General features: G+C 38.2%; 1 long non-coding RNA gene across 1 annotated transcript; it reads left to right on the top strand.

Annotated features, from left to right (window-relative positions):
- Window positions 1–20,037: 20,037 nt before the first annotated feature.
- Window positions 20,038–20,554, top strand: LOC105052160 (uncharacterized). The gene is made up of 2 exons (XR_833323.4): window positions 20,038–20,177; window positions 20,275–20,554. It is a non-coding gene; the product is annotated as an uncharacterized lncRNA (long non-coding RNA).
- The last annotated feature ends 2,326 nt before the right edge of the window (window positions 20,555–22,880 follow it).

Raw genomic sequence — 22,880 nt, 5'->3', positions numbered from 1 at the left:
GGGAGCCAGATCTCGTCTCCTACTCCGGCCGAAGGAAGACTCCGTCCGGACTTCGTCCCCGACCTCGACTGCTGGAAGGCTTCGCCCGGACTCCTACGGGAGCCGGGCTCCGTCCTCGACCCCGACTGCTGGTAAACTTCGTCCGGACTCCTAAGGGAGTCGGACTTCGCCCCTGACTTTGATTGCAGATGGACTTCGCCCGGGCTCCTACGGGAGCCAGATCTCGTCTCCAACTCCAGCTGCGGGAAGACTCCGCTCGGACTCCTACGAGAGCCGGACCTCGTTCCCGACTCCGGCTGCAGGCGGACTTCGTCCGGACTCCTACGGGAGCCGGGCTCCGCCCACGACTTCACTTACAGATAAACTTCGTCCGGACTCCTACGGGAGCCGGACCTCACCCACAACTCTCACTGCAGGAAGACTTAGTCCGGACTCCTACGGGAGTCGGATCTCGTCTCTGACTCCGATCGAAGGAAGACTCCGTCCGGACTTTGTCCCCGACCTCGACTGCTGGAAGGCTTCGCCCGGACTCCTACGGGAGCCGGGCTCCGTCCTTGACCCCGACTGCTGGTAAACTTCATCCGGACTCCTAAGGGAGCCGGACTTCGCCCCTGACTTTGATTGCAGGTGGACTTCGCCCGAGCTCCTACGGGAGTCAGATCTCGTCTCCGACTCCAGCTGCGGGAAGACTCCGCCCGGACTTCATCCCCGACCTCGACTGCTGGAAGGCTTCGCCCGGACTCCTACGGGAGCCGGGCTCCGTCCTCGACCCCGACTGCTGGTAAACTTCATCCGGACTCCTAAGGGAGCCGGACTTCGCCCCTGACTTTGATTGCAGGTAGACTTCGCCCGGGCTCCTGCGGGAGCCAGATCTCGTCTCCGACTTCAGCTGCGGAAAGACTCTGTCCGGACTCCCACGGGAGCCGGACTTCATCCCCGACTTCAACTGAAGGAAGACTTCGTCCGAACTCCCACGAGAGCCGGACTCCGAGCTCCTCTCAGACGGGCAACTAGCCACCCCTCTCTGCCAGACACTCCAGTCGGACTTCGATCGACAGGCTTGGACCCTCTAGCAGGCCACAGCAACGGCCACGACTCTGCTTTACTTCCTGCGATGGATTTCACGCGGCTCCATCACTCCCTGGCAGACCGCAATAATGGCCACGATCCTGCTCCACTTCCTACGACGGATACCACGCGATTCCTCCATCCTCTGGCAAGTCACGACAACGGACGCCGCTCCACCCCCCACGACAGACTCCACGTGGCATGTCCCGATGATAGCCACGATTCCACTCCACTACTCTTCGCAACAAACTCCTCCTGACCGTGGGCAGCCCACTGCCGGACGGTTACAAACATCGCTATCAGTCTGTTGCTCCCTCCGCCTATAAAAGGGGAGACCCCAGATACGTTATTCTCTAAGCTCTCATTTTTACCTAGAAACTCTGCTAAAATTTTCGTTCGAGCACTCCATTCTTGTTGAGGCAGAGAACTGACTTGAGCATCGGAGGATCTTGCCGGAGCAACCCCACCTTCGATTTAGACTTCTTTTACAGGTCCCGACGGCGATCGCGAGTCCCTCGACTTCAGTTTCTCCGACGCAGGCAGATTTTTGGACCAACAGGATGATTTGACTTGATCAGATGAAAATCGATCTAATGATAAGTATGAGCTCCGAGTTGAGATGATTTGACTTGATCAAACGAGAATCAACCTAATAAAAAGTATGAGTTTCGACTAGATGATTCGACTTGGTCGGTTGAGCACCGACCAAATAAAGGATACGAGCTTCAGCTCAAGATGATTCGATTTGGTCGGCCGAGTACCGACCTAATGAAAGGTATGAGCTCCAGTTCAAAATGATCCAACTTGGTCAGCTGAAAATCGACCTAATAAAAGGTACAAGCTCTGGCTCTGGCTCTAGCCAACCGACTATAAGTAGACACCTTGACCCAAGTTGGAATCTGCAAACTGATGAGAATGATTGACTAGAGACACCTTAGCTTTATCTGAGATTTTTAAAATATTGACTCTCAGATTGATGAGAAGACTTAGCGAAAAGTTGTGCCCAGACGGGAACATACGATCACTCAAGTAGAAGATAAAATATAGACTTGTTCAATTGATAACTAGAGGGGCAAAACTCCGAGCCGACCTCAAATACAATTATAGCAAAAAAAATAAGGTATGGGCACTATCAAAATTATTTCTAATGACACTTAATTTTTTAATCATAAAAATGGTCAATTGTAACCCGACTACTTCCATCACTCGAGTCAGAGAAAATGGCTTGGACTCAAAAGTGGAGGGGCATATGAAATGACATATGAATCAGTCTCTCTATCATTAATTGATGTGTGGTCAATAATTCTATAAAAAGTTAAATTTTAGACAGTTACAATTTTGAAATTAAGAAAAATCTAGAAACGAAATGATGATTATGACAGATTTAAATCTAAATAAAAAAAAGAGGTGATGGCTCATAATGAGAGAGTTATGTCTCATCCTTGGTTTCTATCTCTAACTATAATATATTCTTGCTCCACACCTATATAAACAGGGCTAAGAGACCCAAAAAGTGACATACTCTGAGAAAGAGAGACTCCCACAACTCAAAGCTTTCATGATGAGAGGTTCATAAGCCATCATCTATCATACTATTTTCTTTCCTTCTTGCAGGTCCATAGCTCATCGAAAGATGATAAGGTTGAGAAGATCGAGAAAATCGAGCTCATTAAAAAACCAACCTCAGAAGGTTGAGAAAGTGAGCTCATCAGAATACTGATCTTAGAAGGCTGAGAAAGTCGAGCCTATCACAAGACCGATCTAAGAAAGCCAAGAATGAAAAGTTTATCAAAAAATCGATCTCAAAAAATCGAGAAGATCAAGCTCATCAGACAACCAAAATGGTCAAGCTCCAATAAGCCGAACTCCTAAGACAAAGCTCTTAAAGATTGATCTTAAGGCTAATCCGAGAAGGCCAATATGAGCCGATCAGAGCAGGATAATATTTTATACTATAATTCTCTATTATGTTCTCTTTATTACTATCTTCTAAAGCTCGATCTGACTTAAGCATCGAAGTGCTAAGTTGGAGCCAATCAAGTAAGTTGTTTTTTATTTATTTTGTATGTAGATCCATGACGCCAAAGTAAATTGTATTCCATAACTGTGGATCCAATAGCACCCTCTTGGTGGTCCTGATCAGGTCGGATTTTGATAGCAACTTTCCCTATGAAATTCGAGTCGGCTTAATCAAAAGGTGGTCTTGAGTATTTATGTAGGCTGAGCCCTGTTTGTAGTCCAATGCATTTGATGGTTGCACTGGTCCAACCCATACATCCCATACAACTTTGGGTCCAATCATCTAAAGAGGCTTTTAAAACCTAGGCTCACTCATCCAATTGAGGTGGAAAGGGATCTGGTTGGAGATGCTAATCCTAGATGGAATTCAATCTAATTAAATGGAGGAATTGATGATCACCACATACTCCAAATTCTAGGTTGGAAACTTGGATCAGTTAAAGCATTGGAACCAGTGGTGATATCTTATTCATTTTTCATCGTAAGTTTTTTTTTTCCATTAAAAGAAAGGTTCCACATATTTATCAAGTTTTGTTAATCTATAACTTCTTTAGATATATAAGTACAAGCTTAAGTATTTCAAATAGTAAGTTGTTAAACTTGGTCAATAGATATAAATTCAAAAATTCAGGACAACAAGAGTTATATTCATACTCCTTAAGTATAACCTCAACTAAATTAGGCTTGTTCAGCTTCTTAATTTCTAGATTAGTTATATTCAAATTATTTCATTAGATAATTAGCATCCAGTGCCCCTATCATTCTATTCCATGATTCTCATCGATTTTTGTTAGGTGCATCCTTCTATAAATTATTCATATCAATTCAATATATATATTATAATATTCTTATCATTGATTGACATGTGGCCAGCAAATTTATAAAAAATTGAATTTTGGGTAGTTACAACTTTACAATTAAGAAAAATTCAAAAATGAAAGGATGATTATAACAGATTTAAATCCAAATAAAGAAAGGAGTAATAGCTCATAATGAGAGAGTCATATCTTATCCCTTACTTTCCATCTCCAACTATAATGAATTCTTACTCCATATTTATATAAATATGACCAAGAGACCCAAAAAAGGATATTCTCTAAGAGGAAGAGACTCTCATAACTCAAAGATCTCATGATGATAGGCTCATAAGCCCTCATCCATCATACTCTTTGCTTTTCTTCTTACAAATTTATAATTCATCAGAAGATCGAGAAGGCTGAGTCCATCAGCAAATCGATCATAGAAGATCGAAAAGATCGAGCTCACCAAAAGTTTGAGAAGGCTGAGCTCATCAGAAAATTGATCTCAGAAGGCTGAGAAAGCTGAGCTCATTAGAAAGCTAACCTCAAAAAGCCGAAAAGGTCAGGCCCATTAGAAAGCAGACCTTAGAAGGCCGAGCTTATCAGAAAGTCAAGAAGGCCGAGCTATAGAAGGCTGAGAAGGCCGAGCTCCAATAAGCCGAGCTTCCGAAGGCAAAGCTCCTAAAGATTAATCTTGAGGCCAATCCGAGAAGGCCACGGTGAGCCAACCAGAACAAGATCACATTTTACACTATAATTCTCTATTATATTCATTTATTACTATTCTTCCAAAGTATGATCTGACTTAGACATCGGAGGGCTCGATCGGAGCTAATTTGATGAGTTATTTTTTATTTATTTTGTGTGTAGATATGCAACTCTAAGATAGATTATATTTTACAATCATGGATCCAATAGCACCCTCCTGATGGTCCTAGCTAGGTCAGATTTTGGCAGCAACAAATTGGCACACCAGATTGGGGGCTGAATCTTTGGCCCTTCAACTTTCCGCATATTTTCACTTATGTCTTCCTATTATGGGATTGACATTCAATATAAAGTAACAAAAGAACCATCCTGGACCACATCAAGCTGTAATGAACCCAAAGCAACTCAATTGAAGTTGATCTCGACCAATTGAGAGAGACCTCTATGAATCGCTCTTTGACTTGGTCGGATGAAAACCTACCTAACGATAAGTACGAGCTCCAGCTCGAGATGATTTGACTTGGTCAGATGAGCACTGACCTAATGAAAGATACGAGCTCTGACTTCGGATGATTTAACTTAGTTGGCTAAGTACCGACCTAATAAAATGTATGATCTCTAACTTAGGATGATTCGACTTGTTCGGCTAAGCACCGATCTAATGAAAAATCTGAGCTCTGGCTTAGGATGATTCGACTTAGTCAGCTGAGCACCGACCTAATAAAAAATACGAGCTCCGACTTTAGATGATTCGACTTAGTTGGCTGAGCATGGATCTAATGAAAGATACGAGCTCCGGCTCTGAATGATTCGACTTAGTTGGCTGAACACCCATCTAATGATAGATACTAGCAATAGCTCAGGATGATTCGATTTTGTCAGCTAAGCATCGATCTAATGAAAGGTATGAGCTCCGACTTGAGATGATTTGACATAGTCGGTTGAGTACCGATCTAATGAAAGATATAAGTTCCGGCTCGGGATGATTCGACTTAGTCGACTAAAAATCAACTTAATGAAAGGTATGAGCTTCGGCTCTGGCTCTAGCCAACCGACTACAAGCAGATACCTTAACCCAAATTGGGACCTACAAATTGATGAGAATGATCGATTAGAGGCACCTCAGCTTCATCTGAGATTTCTAAAATACTGACCCTCAGATCGATGAGAAGACTTATCAAAAAGTTATGTCCAAATGAAAATATATGATCACTCAAGCAGAAGATCAAATATGGACCTACTCGATTGATAAATATAGGGGCAAAACTTCGAGCCAACCTCAAATACAATCATAGCAAAAGAAACAAGGTATGGACATCACCAAAATTATTTTCAATAACACTCAATTTTTTAATTATGAATAGGGTCAATTGTAATCTGATTACTTCCTTCGTCTAAGCCAAAGAAAATAACTCAGACTCGAAAGTGGAGGATATATGATATGATATATAAATCAATCTCCCTATCATTGATTGTTGCATGGCTAGCAATTCTATAAAGATTTAAATTTTGGATAATTATAACTTTACAATTAAGAAAAATTCAGAAATAGAAGGATGATTATGACAGATTTAAATCCAAATAAAAAAAAAGTGATGGCTCATAATAAGAGAGTTATGTCTCATCCCTTGATTTTTACCTCCAATTATAATGGATTCTTACTCCATACCTATATAAATAAGGTCAAGAGACCCAAAAAGGGATAGACTTTGAGAGGGAGAGACTCCCACAACTCAAAGCTGTCATGGTGAGAGGCTTATAAGCCCTCATCCATCATACTCTTTTCTTTTGTTTTTGTAGATCCATAGTTTATTAGAAGGTCGAGAAGGCTGAGCTCATCAGAAAGTCAGGAAAGCCAAGCTCATTAGAAAGCTGACCTCAGAAGGTCGAGCATATTAGAAAGCCGACTCTAGAAGGTGGAGAAGATCGAGCCCATCAGAAAGTCAATCTTAGAAGGCTGAGAAGATCAAGCTCATCAGAAAGCTAATAAGATCAAGTTCATGAGAAGATCAAGAAGGCCAAGTTCCAATAAGCTGAGCTTCCAAAGTCAAAGCTCCTGAAGATCAATCTTAAGGTCAATCCGAGTAGGCCAAAGTGAGCCGGCTAGAACAGGATAATATTTTATACTATAATTCTCTATTATATTTTCTTTATTACCGTTCTTCCAAAGTCTTATCTAATTTAGGTATTAGAGGGCTCGATCAGAGTCAATCCGACGGGTTGCTTTTTATTCATTTTGTGTGCAAATTCATAATTTTAAGATAAATCGTATTTCATAATTACGGATCCAATGACACTCTTCGATGGTCCTGATTAGGCTGAATTTTAATAGCAATAATATATATATATATATATATATATATATATATATATATATATATATATATATATATATATATATATATATATATATATAGTTTTAATCATAACCGTCATTCTATTCCATGCATGTCTCTTTTTGATGCGTTCCTTGCCATGTCACTCTGTAAATTATCCTGAGCAATCAAATCAACGCTAGTCCAGTTGTTTGGACATATACAAGTAAACAAAAGAATAAATTGCATACAATGCAACCGGTGAATCACCGCACCTCCTTGCTAAACTACTGCTAAAGATTTAATCAAAGCCATGAAAACTTAAGTCATAACTGAAGAAAAAGAAGCGAAGTTTTGTCAAGATTCATACTTCAGTGGACAGCATCACGGATCTAGAATGACGGGTACTCTTAATTCAGTATCACAAGTAAAGACTTAGGAGACATTTCACTACTAAAATTTAAGATTATCAACAGTCAAATTGACCTCGAACTATCTAGGTAGAGAGTAAATTTATTCTAATCTTCCTATTGTGCTCATGATTTAATTAATCAAAATTCAAAATACCATCCAAATATGATGCTTGTAAACTATGGCACCTGCTGATAGCCTATTTCGCAAGTGCACGAAATCGCTCAAGTAATATAATGATAAATAAGAGATCGTTTCCACGAGGACTGAGTTTAATTACCAAAAATGAATGCTAATTTAACTAATATCTAAATGATCGAAACTGAATGACAGTGGAAAATAAAATTAACTCTAAAAAACTCAATGAAAGCTGAAGCAAAATTCGATTGATAAAGCACTAGGGTATATCTGATTTCACTTGGACCAATTATCAATTCCAGCTATTCCGATTAATAATCCAAATTTAATTATTAATGCAAGGATAAATAATCCTAAATTATTTAATAATCTCTCCCGAGTCTTATTAAATATACTAATTAAAACCTATAATCTATCTTTCAATAATAAAATAGATTTCAATTAGTTCAATAAGCACAGTGATTATTTCCAAGATCCCATAGGTCAAATCTTCTGCTCCCGCTCCAATTATTATTCCGATGATGTTTGTTATTAACTCCAATTTATAATCTTCCTTCCCAGTACCAATTATAAATCAAAATCAATCAAGTACCAAAGATAATAATACTTAAAAGCATTAAGTGCAAATAACAAACAATTGCATTAACAAAGAAAATTAATACAAGATTCTGGAATTGAAATTAAATCCAAGCTACATCAGGTACCCTAGCTAGAAATTTAGCTTTTCATCATATCAAAATCAAACTCAAGTTTACTTGAATAAAACTCCAAAATCATCCTAACAATGAGTTCTAGAAAATAAATGCAAAGTAAACAAGAGAAAGAATTAAAAACTCTGAAGGAATTGCAGAGCCGAATGAATCCTCTCTTCAAATCTTCCAGATACTCCAAACTCTCCTTGCTTGATCTCTAGCTTTCAAAGATGATTCTCCTCCTTCCTGCTGGTGTTTTAGGATCCTTAAATAGGGCTAGGGCTAGGGTTAAGGTGGTATTTTTCTCATAATTTTATTCTATATATCATTCTTTTTATTTGGTATAGAATCTCTCCTCCTTTGGATAGGCTTTAAGCAACCACCAGCCATCTACTCCTTATGCTGCCCAAATTTTCTGATTTTATTATGATTTCCATAGTAAAAGAAGGAAAGGAGGCATGGTTAATTAGAGGAGAAGAATTTTTTCCTTTCTGGGTCCACAAAATCTGCAAAACAAGGTAAGGTTTCGGCTGCCCAAATCAAGTTTTTCAAGAATTAGTTTCAATTCTTTCTCAGTTTGCTCTTCATGCAGAATTAGTTTGGACTCTGATTTTCTTCCATTTAATTCTTTCCAAGATAGCTCTTTGCCACCCAAAATTAGTTGCCATATCAGATCTTTGTGCCAAGAAATACTAAGAAGAATCTGGGTGTATCGGGTGTTTCTTGTTGTGTCCAACATTGTTACCAACTTCAACCTATTGTAGCCACCTCATCTGGAATCCAAATTTAATTCTGTAAATTATGTTCCTTTCTTGCTTCTCTCAAAATTCTGTAGGATCTAATCTTGCTCAATTTGGGGTCCTGTAGCTTGCCTTTTAGGAGTTCTCACATCAAAATATCCAGAATTTAGATTGGTTGACTAGATGGGAGAGATTAACTGCTTGATTTATTTTCTGCATCTCTAATTTCTTTTCTGGCTGATGATGCCAAAAAGGATAAGGTGTGGGGTCCATTGATATCTTGATTTGATTATTCTGCTTTGAGGTGGACTCTGATTTTGATGCAAGACCTGATAACTCTGGATGACAAATCCTGCTGAATCGGACTCAACCAATTTCACTTAATTTGACCTTTAAAATATGGTTAAGCCCAATTATGTGTGACCTGGCTCAATTACCTGCAATTGACATAAAACATATCAGGTTCTTACATTTATTTAGTTAATTATTATATCAATTTCATCAAAATCATTAAAACTAATAATAATAATTACTATAAAAATGCAATACATCAAATACCCCCAAACCTAAGTTTTTGGTTGTCCCCAAGCAAAAGAAAAGTCCAAATCAAAAATGGAGAATCTCAAAAAAATTAATGCTAAAAACTTTATTTAACATTAATATACTCAAAATCCATCTAGACACAAAGGAGTAATACCCAAATGCCATGGCTTAACCACCCCAACTCAAAACCGAAAGGCAAACCCACAAGCTAACTATTCCAAACTCATTCATACTCAAACAAAATTACGCACAATTAATAGCTACCCTGCTTCCTTTAGGTTTTAATAAAATAATTCGGTTCAAACATCTAATCCTGAATGCAAAATCCTATCAGCCCATCTCCACTAGTGCAAACAACGTACTCAAGAGATCAATAGGACTTTTTCGGGTAAAAAAAATAGAAAGCAAGCAACAAGAATGATGGTTATGGTCACATAAGTGAAAATAAATTAACCACAATAAATCAGAGCATACTCAATTACTTATGCTTTACATCTCTTCCTTTATTTGTTTTATTTTATACTTTTAGAACAGCCTATACACTTTGGCACTCTTCCTTAAGTCATCATTTGCCTTTTTACGCGAATACCGACATTGGTGATGAAGGCACCCGGTTACTCAGCAAGTCATATACTCAAAGTGCTTTGCATACTCATAATTCAAGTCACTGTTTGACGTAAAAGCAAACATGGGGCTCATGAATGCTCCTAGTTACTAGGCAACTTGAAACAGCGGAGTAGATTGTGCTTTTTTTTTTTTTTTTTTTTTTTTTTTTGAAGGGAAGGAAAACTAAAAATTCAGTATGCTCTAACCATTATAATCAATTTATTCTCAAAAAATATGAACAGTAGATATGAGATAGGATGAAAAGAAAATACAAGGGGTCAAAAAGGATATGCCAAAGGAATGCCTATATCATTTCTCTCAAGTAAATTGTCTACATTTTATTGCAACAAAGCTCACAAATAGGATTGGCGAAGCAAAGTAACTATCTCCTATATGAGATTTTATTTAAGTATTTACAAGTATAAAACAGTCAATCCCTGAATTTGACTTCCAAATTTAAAGCTAAGATAGCCAAACACTAACACAAAAGTAAAATTATCCTCCTCTATATCCTTACAAGTGATCAATGAATCAACATTCCAATTTCTTTTTTCTTTTTTTTTTTTTAATTTTATTAAAAAAATAAAGATAAAGATGCAAACATAATGGCAATCCTATATTATTAACACGAAATGCTCATGCAAATGCACCCCCAAATCTGAATTTGACATTGTGCTCAATGACAAGATCATCATCACAATACATATTATAGCAAGGCATTCTTAAAGGTTAGGGGTACTCCCCTTTGTAGCGTGCCTATGCGCTTGTGTGAGTTTGCAACTCGTCCTCAGTCATTTCATATCTCTTGTCTTCTTCAATGTGCCTACAAAAAGTGAACAACGTCCATTCAAACCTTGAAAATATAGTGAGGATTAAAATTGACTCAAAAAATAAAATAAAAAAAAATTTTGCTTGGGTTGCCTCCCAAGAAGCGCTAGTTTATAGTCGTTAGCTTGACTATCCCAATGCATTATATCAGTGCTATGGAGGTTTTTGGTTGCTCAAATCCTCCATCTATGTATTCCTTCAACCTTTGCCCATTGACTTTGAAGGTCCTATCACCACTCTTCAGCTCAACAGCTCCATGTGGAAAAACTTGTATAATCTCAAATGGACCTGACCACCTAGACCGGAGCTTGCCTGGAAATAGCTTTAGGCGAGAGTTATACAGCAACACCTTTTGTCCTGGTTGGAATTCACGCCTCACAATATGTTTTTCATGCCATCTTTTCGTTCTCTCCTTGTAAATTCTTGCATTTTCATATGCATGGAGGCGAAACTCATCAAGTTCATTAAGCTGTAATAACCTTTTCTCCCCAGCAGCTTCCATATTGAAATTTAGCAACCTAGTTGCCCAGTAAGCTCGATGCTCTAGCTCCACAGGTAAATGGCATGCTTTTCCATAAAGTAGACGATACGGGGACATCCCAATTGGCGTTTTGAATGCTGTTCTATATGCCCATAACGCATCATCTAATTTTAGGGACCAGTCCTTTCTTGATGAGTTGACAGTAGTCTCCAATATTCTTTTAATTTCACGTTGGAGATCTCTACTTGTCCACTTGTTTGAGGATGATATGGTGTTCCTACACGATGAGTAACACCATATTTTATCAATAGAGAATCCAAATAACGATTACAAAAATGCTTACCTCCATCCGTGATGATAGCTCTTGGAATACCAAAGTGTGTGAATATGTATTTCTTTAAGAACTTGAGCACACTCTTGGCATCATTAGAGGGAAGTGCTACTGCCTCAATCCATTTGGATACATAATCCACCGCCACCAGGATGTATTGATTTGAATGAGAAGGTGGAAAAGGCCCCATAAAATCTAATCTCCACACATCGAACAGTTCTACTTCAAGGATATTGGTTAGTGGCATTTCCTGTCTAAAAGAAATATTTCCAGTTCTTTGACATCGGTCACAAGAAGAAACAAAAGCAATAGCATCTTTAAACAGGTTAGGCCAATAAAAACCACACTGTAATACTTTAGCAGCTGTTTTGTTGGGTCCAAAATGGCCTCCACACTCTAATGAATGGCAGTGTTTTAAAATATTTTTAATTTCATCATCAGGCACACATTTCCTAATAAGCTGATTTGGACAATACTTATATAAATATGGATCCTCCCAAAAATAATATTTTGCATCATGTAAAAATTTTTTTTTTTTGCTGGTAATTAAATTCCGAAGGAATAATATCACATGCCTTAAAATTAACAATATCAGCATACCAGGGTGTACTAGATGTGAGTAATGCAAATAATTGTTCATCAGGGAATGACTCATTAATGGGTACCTCAGTGTTCTCAATTTCTTTACTTAACTCTAACCGAGACAAGTGATCTGCTACAAGATTTTTTGCTTTTTTCTTATCCCTAATCTCCAAGTCAAATTCCTGCAATAAGAGCACCCAACGAATTAGTCTCGGTTTCGCATCCTTCTTTTCAAGTAAATATTTAATTGCTGAGTGATCAGTATAAACTATTATTTTTGCTCCTATAAGATATGGCCTAAATTTATCAAAAGCAAAAATAATGGCGAGCAACTCTTTTTCTGTGGTGGCATAGTTCAACTGTGCATTATTCAGTGTTCGACTCGCATAGTACACCACATGAAGTCTATTCTCCTTTCTTTGTCCCAAGACTGCTCCTATAGCATAGTCGCTTGCATCACACATGAGTTCAAATGGTAGATTCCAGTCAGGTGCAGTGATGATAGGAGCTGAGATTAATTCTCTCTTTAATCTGTTAAAAGCAACCAAACACTCATCAGTAATTTTAAAAGGCGCATCCTTGATCAATAAATTACAAAGAGGTTTGATAATTTTAGAGAAGTCTTTTATAAATCTTCTATAGAAGCCAGCATGCCCTAAGAAACTCCTCACTCCTTTAACAGATGTTGGTGGTGGTAATTTTTCAATGACCTCCACCTTTGCTTTGTCTACTTCTATCCCTCTAGATGAAATCTTATGGCCTAAAACTACTCCTTCCTGCACCATAAAATGACATTTCTCCCAGTTCAACACAAGATTAGTTTCTTCACAACGCTGTAGAACTTGGGAGAGGTTAGTCAAACACATATCAAAAGAAGGACCAAAAACTGAAAAATCATCCATAAAGATTTCAATGAATTTTTCAACCATATCAGAGAATATAGACATCATACATCTTTGAAAAGTTGCAGGTGCATTACATAACCCAAATGGCATTCTCCTATATGCAAATGTTCCATATGGACAAGTAAATGTAGTTTTTTCTTGATCCTCAGGTACAATAGGAATTTGAAAATATCCTGAATAACCATCTAAAAAATAGTAGAAGGGATATCCGGACAATCTCTCAAGCATTTGATCAATAAAAGGCAAAGAAAAATGGTCCTTTCGTGTGGCTTTGTTTAACTTCCTATAATCAATACACACACGCCAACCAGTGACTGTTCTAGTGGGTATCAGCTCATTTTTATTATTTGTAATAACAGTCATCCCCCTTTCTTAGGAACTACTTGAACAGGACTCACCCAACTACTATCAGAAATAGGGTAGATAATTCCTGCATCAAGTAACTTCATTACTTCAGCTCTAACTACTTCCTTCATATTAGGATTTAACCTACGTTGATGCTCAATTGAAGGTTTGTAGTTTTCTTCCATTAAAATTTTATGCATGCATATACTGGGACTAATTCCCTTAATATCATCAATAGACCAGCCTAATGCTCTCTTATGCTTTTTCAACACATGCAACAATTTTTTCTCTTGTTCAGTAGACAAATGAGCAGATATAATGACAGGAAAAATAGATGAGTCTCCCAAGAATGCATATCTTAAGTGAGAAGGGAGCTGCTTAAGCTCAAGCTTGGGGTTTGGCTTAGCCTCTACTGAATCCTGTATTTTCTCAATATCATTTAATACATCAACATGCTGTTTATTTTTAACACCATCAATCAAGTCATATTCAGAATTGTCAATTATTTCACTAACAAATTTATTAATCACATCTAATCTAAAACATTCATCATTCTCAAGAGGATATTTAGATGAATTAAGCACGTTAAAAATTACCTCTTCTTGTCCCACTCTTAAAGTAAGCTTACCCTCATGGACATCTATAAGTGCCTTGCCAGTTGCAAGGAATGGACGTCCCAATATCAAAGGAACCTCTCTATCTTCCTCCATATCCAAGACAATGAAATCCACTGGGAAGATAAATTTGTCCACCTTGACTAATACATCCTCCACTATGCCTTTAGGATATGTCACCGATCGATCAGCTAGTTGTAATGAGATACTGGTCGGTTTCACATCCCCTAGTCCAAGCTTCCTGAAAACAGATAAAGGCATTAAGTTAATGCTAGCACCTAAATCGCACAATGCTTTAGTAAATTCGATATTGCCAATATTGCATGGAATTGTAAAACTCTCTGGATCCTTTAATTTTGATGGCAACTTGTTCTGAATGATTGCACTGCACTCTTCGGTGAGCATGACTGTCTCATGGTCCTCTAGCCTTCTCTTTTTGGAAAGGATGTCCTTCAAGAATTTGGCATAGCTAGGCATCTGAGCTAATGCCTCTGCAAATGAAATATTTATGTGTAGTTTCTTGAAGACCTCCAAAAACTTCAGAAAGTTCTTGTCATCCTTACTTTGCTTGAGCCTTTGAGGAAAAGGAACTGGTGGATTGTAGGGCTTTACTGGCTCTTCCTTTTTCTCTTTTAGCTTCTCTTTGACCATAGTCTCTTCTTGAGTTTGTTCCTTTACTTGTTCTTTAACAGGCTCTTTCCCTTGTTGTTCCCCTAGTTGTTTTTCACTCCTCAAGGTAATTGTCTTCACATGCTCCTTCGGGTTCGTTTCAGTATTGCTAGGCAATGACCCTTGAGTTCTGTTAGCTACCATATTGGCCAACTGTCCCATTTGTATTTCCAAGTTTTTAATGGCAGCTTGCTGGTTTTGAAAGTTTGCCTTAGTCTCACCCATGAAATCAGTAGTGGCCTTAGTGAGTGTTGCAACCAATTCTTCCAGATTAGACTTCTTTTCTTGCTGTGGAAAACCAGGTGGTCCTCTATTCTGATAATTTTGTTGTTGCTGTTGATTTCCCCAGGAAAAATTTGGATGCTTCTTCCAGGCAGGCGTGTAGGTGTTTGAGTATGGATTGTTCTGTTGCCTTCCTTGGTTTGCCACATATTGCACTTGTTCTTGTACTGGAGGCATGAATGAGCTGTCAATCGGGCAATCTCGAGTAGCATGTTGCCCAGTACACATCTCACAGGTCTGCACACAAGTATTGACAGCATTAATAGACAAATGATCTAATTTTTTGAAAAGAGTGTCTACTTTTGCATTGAGTGCAGTAATAGCGTCTATCTCATGAACCCCAGCAGGTCTCCTCGCCATGTTTCTCTCATTGGGCCATTGGTAATTGTTGTTGGCCATTTCCTCCAAAAGTTCATAGGCTTCATCAAGCGACTTCCCCATCAATGAACCTCCAGCAGCAGCATCAATATTAATTCTGGTATGGTTGTTCAGCCCATTGTAGAAGGTTTGCACAACCAACCATTTAGGCAGCCTGTGGTGTGGACACCTCCTAAGCAGATCCTTGAACCTTTTTCAGGCTTCATATAAGGTCTCCATGTCAAATTGCACAAAGGTTTGGATATCAGTCCTCAACTTGGCAGTCTTAGCAGGTGGAAAGAATTTTGCCAAAAATTTTTGTGCTAAGTCATTCCAAGTGGTGATCGAGCCAGCAGGAAGAGACTGTAACCATGTTTTAGCTTTGTCTCTAAGTGAAAACGGGAACAATCTTAACCGAATTGCATCATCTGACACTCCATTATGCTTAAGGGTATCACATATCTCCAAAAAGTTTGCAATGTGCGCATTAGGGTCATCATTGGGCAATCCTCCAAACTGAACTGCTGTCTGGATCATTTGGATCAAAGCAGGCTTGATCTCAAAGTTGTTTGCTTGCACAGGTGGTCTTGTGATGCTAGATGAAGCTCCATTCACGGTAGGCATGGCATAATCCCGCAGTGCCCTGGGGTTTGCCTCTCTAGCAACCTCATTATTCCCTACTAGGATTACTTCTCTCCTTGGATCTTCAGCTATTTTTGGATCTACTTTTGCCTCAGATTTCTTCCCTTCTCTGACTGCTTTAATATTTTGTTTACAAGTGCGTTCAATTTCTTGACTTGAAATGGGATTTGATTCAATTCTCACCAGTCGACCCAATTCTCTTTTCCAAGTTGTAATTTTGAAAGATTATTATCTTTTTTTTTTTTTTTTTTTTTTAAGAAGAGAGAAGAGGAAAGAGAGAGAAAAGAGTGCTAGAAATGAGTCCTAAGGAGTCCTAAATCTAGAGATGAAAGAGAAGAGTGTTTTAATTAGGTTTAAATTTTAATGGCAAACAAGTTAGCACAAAATGGACTTTCTATCCTAAGGTTAACCTAGATCTAGACAGCTCCTAACTGTTCCAAGATCGCCTTCAAGCACTCCAAGCCCAAAACTGACTAACTGTCTCGGCCAGGTAAGTGTAAGATGTGGGAGGTCCCCTGCTTGTTGCTTTCCTTAGACACCAACTGAGTTGGCCAGGTCAGACAACGGAACCAATTGAAAACCACCTTCTTAAACCACTTGCCTTAGACACCGAGCAATTAATCAATTCGAACCCGGTCTAACTTTAGGGCTTTCTTGTCCTATTGAGCTCGAATATCCTAGGGCCAACGTTTAATTGATTTTAGATTAAGGTCTAGGTTATGCAGAATGAAGGATGTGGTTTTTGGGCTAAGGAAGGGTGATCAAATCCCCACCTTATCTGATTAATGGGTTAAGTGCCCTTAAAGTTAATTATGGAGATGCAATGCAAAGAAACAAGATGTCCAATCAAGTTTGATTTTTTTTTTTTTAATATTTTTGGTTATACTATATTAGTTAAGCGTTATGAAATGTCAGTAATTTTTTTTTTTAAATATCTAAGAAATAAAATATCTAGATTACTAGTAAAATCAACTATTCTTGATATTAAAGCACCAGTCCCCGGCAATGGCGCCAAAAACTTGATAGCCTATTTCGCAAGTGCACGAAATCGCTCAAGTAATATAATGATAAATAAGAGATCGTTTCCACGAGGACTGAGTTTAATTACCAAAAATGAATGCTAATTTTACTAATATCTAAACGATCGAAACTGAATGACAGTGGAAAATAAAATTAACTCTAAAGAACTCAATGAAAGCTGAAGCAAAATTCGATTGATAAAGCACTAGGGTATATCTGATTTCACTTGGACCAATTATCAATTCCAGCTATTCCGATTAATAATCCAAATTTAATTATTAATGCAAGGATAAATAATCCTAAATTATTTAATAATCTCTCCCGAGTCTTATTAAATATACTAATTAAAACCTATAATCTATCTTCCAATAGTAAAATAGATTTCAATTAGTTCAATAAGCACAGTGATTATTTCCAAGATCCCATAGGTCAAATCTTCTGCTCCCGCTCCAATTATTATTCCGATGATGTTTGTTATTAACTCCAATTTATAATCTTCCTTCCCAGTACCAATTATAAATCAAATCAATCAAGTACCAAAGATAATAATACTTAAAAGCATTAAGTGCAAATAACAAACAATTGCATTAACAAAGAAAATTAATACAAGATTCTGGAATTGAAATTAAATCCAAGCTACATCAGGTACCCTAGCTAGAAATTTAGCTTTTCATCATATCAAAATCAAACTCAAGTTTACTTGAATAAAACTCCAAAATCATCCTAACAATGAGTTCTAGAAAATAAATGCAAAGTAAACAAGAGAAAGAATTAAAAACTCTGAAGGAATTGCAGAGCCGAATGAATCCTCTCTTCAAATCTTCCAGATACTCCAAACTCTCCTTGCTTGATCTCTAGCTTTCAAAGATGATTCTCCTCCTTCCTGCTGGTGTTTTAGGATCCTTAAATAGGACTAGGGCTAGGGTTAAGGTGGTATTTTTCTCATGATTTTATTCTATATATCATTCTTTTTATTTGGTATAGAATCTCTCCTCCTTTGGATAGGCTTTAAGCAACCACCAGCCATCTACTCCTTATGCTGCCCAAATTTTCTGATTTTATTATGATTTCCATAGTAAAAGAAGGAAAGGAGGCATGGTTAATTAGAGGAGAAGAATTTCTTCCTTTCTGGGTCCACAAAATCTGCAAAACAAGGTAAGGTTTCGGCTGCCCAAATCAAGTTTTTCAAGAATTAGTTTCAATTCTTTCTCAGTTTGCTCTTCATGCAGAATTAGTTTGGACTCTGATTTTCTTCCATTTAATTCTTTCCAAGATAGCTCTTTGCCACCCAAAATTAGTTGCCATATCAGATCTTTGTGCCAAGAAATACTAAGAAGAATCTGGGTGTATCGGGTGTTTCTTGTTGTGTCCAACATTGTTACCAACTTCAACCTATTGTAGCCACCTCATCTGGAATCCAAATTTAATTCTGTAAATTATGTTCCTTTCTTGCTTCTCTCAAAATTCTGTAGGATCTAATCTTGCTCAATTTGGGGTCCTGTAGCTTGCCTTTTAGGAGTTCTCACACCAAAATATCCAGAATTTAGATTGGTTGACTAGATGGGAGAGATTAACTGCTTGATTTATTTTCTGCATCTCTAATTTCTTTTCTGGCTGATGATGCCAAAAAGGATAAGGTGTGGGGTCCATTGATATCTTGATTTGATTATTCTGCTTTGAGGTGGACTCTGATTTTGATGCAAGACCTGATAACTCTGGATGACAAATCCTGCTGAATCGGACTCAACCAATTTCACTTAATTTGACCTTTAAAATATGGTTAAGCCCAATTATGTGTGACCTGGCTCAATTACCTGCAATTGACATAAAACATATCAGGTTCTTACATTTATTTAGTTAATTATTATATCAATTTCATCAAAATCATTAAAACTAATAATAATAATTACTATAAAAATGCAATACATCACCTGCGTCAATAGAGATGAAAAATTATTAGTTAGAATTATTCTACCACGTGTACATAGTACCATCCAATAATTAACAAGTCAGGATATCATCAATTGTTAGAAAAAGATGCACTATTATTCAAGCTTGATAGAAAATTTTAAATGAAAAAGATTTTATTATTAGCTATGGTTGTTCAGCTGATAATTTTTATTATTTTTTAAAAAATTAATTTTTAAAAATAATATATTAGTTTGTTATTAGATGGTATAAAATGCATATGATAAAAAGTATCTAAACAATAATTTTTCTAATGAAGATATCACTAACCAGACTGTTTGCTGTCTATCAAGATCTAATCGTACGCTCGATGAAATAGACCACAAAAAAATATTTATTGCAATCATGATATCATATCTAAATTGTAACAAACTAATAAAAATTTTTATATTTTATCGATTATCGTATATTGTATTGATTCTCATGAATAATATTTCATATTATCTTCATATATTTTATTTATTTTTAATTTTTTATTAATTTATTATAATGATATTGTGGCATCACCGTTGCAATGAATATTTTCTCGTAGACCACAGGCTATATCCGACGGGCACCACGAAATTTCCGCCCACTTGCTGTTGCTGGTCAGGTCTTTGTCCAGAAGAGTGGATCCAATATTCACACCGGCTCCTCGAGATATTTCGCGCGAAAGATCGATTCACCTTCCTTCGCGCGGATCCGCCGTTGGTTCACCCACCGCCGGAAGGAGGGTAGACGCATGCCACGCCTTCTGTACTCCCCCTAGAGTCGGGAAGCCCCGCAGAGCCACACAAGTTGAGAAGCTACAAGCAGAAACGCAATCCATGACTGTTGGGTTCATATGAAAGGGGGGGGGGGTCGAGATTTTCTTAGGGTTATAAACTGATATCAGTTCACACGGTGGACAAATGAGAATGCTTCCAAGAGGACCAAGACCTCTACAGAGTCTCCGTCTATTTTATATATATATATAAAGCCTTGCAAGCTGCAAGCCTCTGGCCAGGAAAAGAGACATGGAATCACAGAGGGCTCCATTCTTTTTCCTACTGCTCTTCTTTGTTTCCATCCATCTGCACATCTCCGGGGCTGCAGAAGCCAGGCCGCTTCCTCTTCCCCTGGTGAAACAAGAGGGTAAGAGCTTTTCAGAAAAATTATTGTAGGATTCTTTGTCTAATTAGTCGTAGCCGAAGGGATATGATTAGTTTCTTTGAATCATGGCATCGTTCAGGGTTTGCCAAAATGCTGGAGTCGCTGGGCCTCGTCTGCCGGTGCTGTGACGGAGTGGGAGGTGAATGCAGGAGCACCTGGGAATCCACTTGTGTCAAACTGGACTGCCATCCCTGGAAATCCTTGTGATTTTGGCATCAGAATTTTGATCTTGTGGCCTTGTAAATTACTTTCAGAAGGGTTGGTTCTTGACGGACCAAATTATACCGTGTAAAAATATCTTCGACCATAGCTAATTAATCTATCGATAGGATCTGATGATCCCTGTGAATCTTTCTTAACTACTAGATATAGCTAGCTAGGAACTTGGGATGGTGCAATCGTTGCGTTCGACTGAATAGATGGGGTACGGTCTGATCGAATAAAATCAGCACGGTCGCACCCAACATAATAATAAATTGGCATCATAGAAATCATCAAAGCAGTGGCTTGTTCAGAGAGAACAAATCATGAAGCAATGAGCAAAATGTCAAAGACGAGAGAGAAAAAAGTGTTGTATAATAATCAAATAAAGGATCTTTAGGCAACAGGCTATGGAGACATGTGAACTAATAAAATCATTAAATCCCGTCACAAACTGAATTGCTTTACACAGAAAAATCTTACCCTTCACCAGATCACCGTCCACTGTGCCTGGTTCTCATTACCTGTACAATAGACTAAAGAAGGAAAAAGGAGTAAATTAAATATATACAAAAAAGAAAAGGTGATGCCCAAGTTGTAAGACATCAACAGGATCATCTGACACATTGATAACATTACCTTGTCCATCAACGGAAGACTAAAGTTTGCATACTGCCTGCATACATAAAAGGATAGGACCTGTCCCCTGGGGAAAGAGCTTACAGGACATCCCCATCCGAGGAGGAAGACATTGTTAAGTACATGTAGATCATGAATAGAGTCTAACAGTGAACTGCAGAGTATTATCATGATCCATTAGTATGAGTACTGAATTCAATGACCACTCAAGGGAAGATGTAGATATAGAAGAAAATAAATATTATATATGAACACATGCATGCATTCTGTAATCAAACTGATTTCATGCAAAACTAATCTTTTATCGCAACAAATCCTTTGCCATACCTCACCCATTTGATAATCATAAGAACTATAAACACAAGGCCACGACTGAATAAAACCCACATGATACTAATGAGTGGTGTTTGAATTATAGTGAAAACGTTTGCGGCCCACATGTAGTAACAGAGAAGGCTTCACATTTTGATTAGGAAAAGTTCTATGAGCCTCTTCATAACACCAAGTCATCAATGATCCATCGGTTGGTGCTGCTTGCTGCAATTGCCCAACATCCAAGGGGAAACATTGGGTACATCCCCACAGGAAGATCCAGCCGATGTAGGTAATGTAAGCATTCCCTTTTTCATTGCATGAAATGATCCAATAGCTATTGGATCAGAGAAGTACTCCCTAGTAGAGAACTCTCAAAAGGAAGCTGATATGATGTCAACACCATCAGCAATGACATCCCCAAATGCAGTTTTGCATAGTCTGTGGACTGCAATTCTTGCTCTCGATACTGCACCTCTGGCCATCCCCTGAACGAGGCCGTAAAGCTTTGGGCCTTCCACGTACTTCCCAGCCACTATGGATGCAATGTGGGTATCATGCCCATGGAAATCACATGGGCTAGGCTCCACTTCCTATGCCCGGATCGTTGTGCTATGGTAGTAGTGAGCACCAATCAACTTATTGTGGAATCTACGAGTACAGTAGCAGCAGCAGGATGATCTCAGTCACAGGGAATGAAAAATTAGGCCAACCTCAAGGCCGTTAGAATGCAAGGAAGAGCCCTGACTTCTTACATGTAAAGCTTCCACAAATTCCCTTCCATTTACCTGGTGGTGGACTGTGAGCATCATGTCTAAAGCTCTCGTGTTCCAGCCAAAGTCCAGTGTCAGGCATGCCAACCATGATGTGGTCAGCTGGCGTCCAATTTGGTGTAGTGTCGTAAAGGCCTTTCAAAAAAAGTTCCATGAATTTGTGTTGTGGAGCTTCAGGGTTCCAAAACTATTTCTTACATGCCCGCAAAACTATCAAAATATCGCACATGTAAGGAGTTCTCTGTTCAAATGACATTGTCGCAGGGGGCTCCGTCCTATGCTCTTATTGGCAAACTTCTCATGTTCTTCATGAGCCAGCTTGGCTGAAAAATCACTGAAGATTCTTTCATAATTGCAGACCAAGGATTCATTTGCTGTGCTACACCAACTTGATACAACATCCATGCTCAGACTCTGATAACTGTTTTTCTTGTTGGATTATTTAAGCATATGGATATGCTACTCTGAGCCTGATGAACAAGTTGATCAAAGAATTCACAAGTTAGTTTCGACTTGCAAGGCACATTTTTTGATAAATGTGACGAGAGTTAGGAAATCTAATAATTAAACATTTCAATGCACAAGTCTGGATTTTCAAATTTAAAGGTGTTGACCCTATGATTGATTTTAATGATTACTAAATTTTAAGTAATTATGATTTTAATCATGTATTTCAAGGTTGGATGTAGGATTTTTTAAGTATCTAAAATGAAGAATTTATCTTAAGGATAAATCCTCAACAGATGCCAAGTCAAAGCAC

This window comes from Elaeis guineensis, chromosome 10 (genome assembly GCF_000442705.2).
Source record: "Elaeis guineensis isolate ETL-2024a chromosome 10, EG11, whole genome shotgun sequence".
Classification (NCBI taxonomy): Eukaryota; Viridiplantae; Streptophyta; class Magnoliopsida; order Arecales; family Arecaceae; genus Elaeis; species Elaeis guineensis.
Note: the sequence above shows the minus strand (reverse complement) of the source record. Positions and strands in the feature narration are given on the sequence as shown.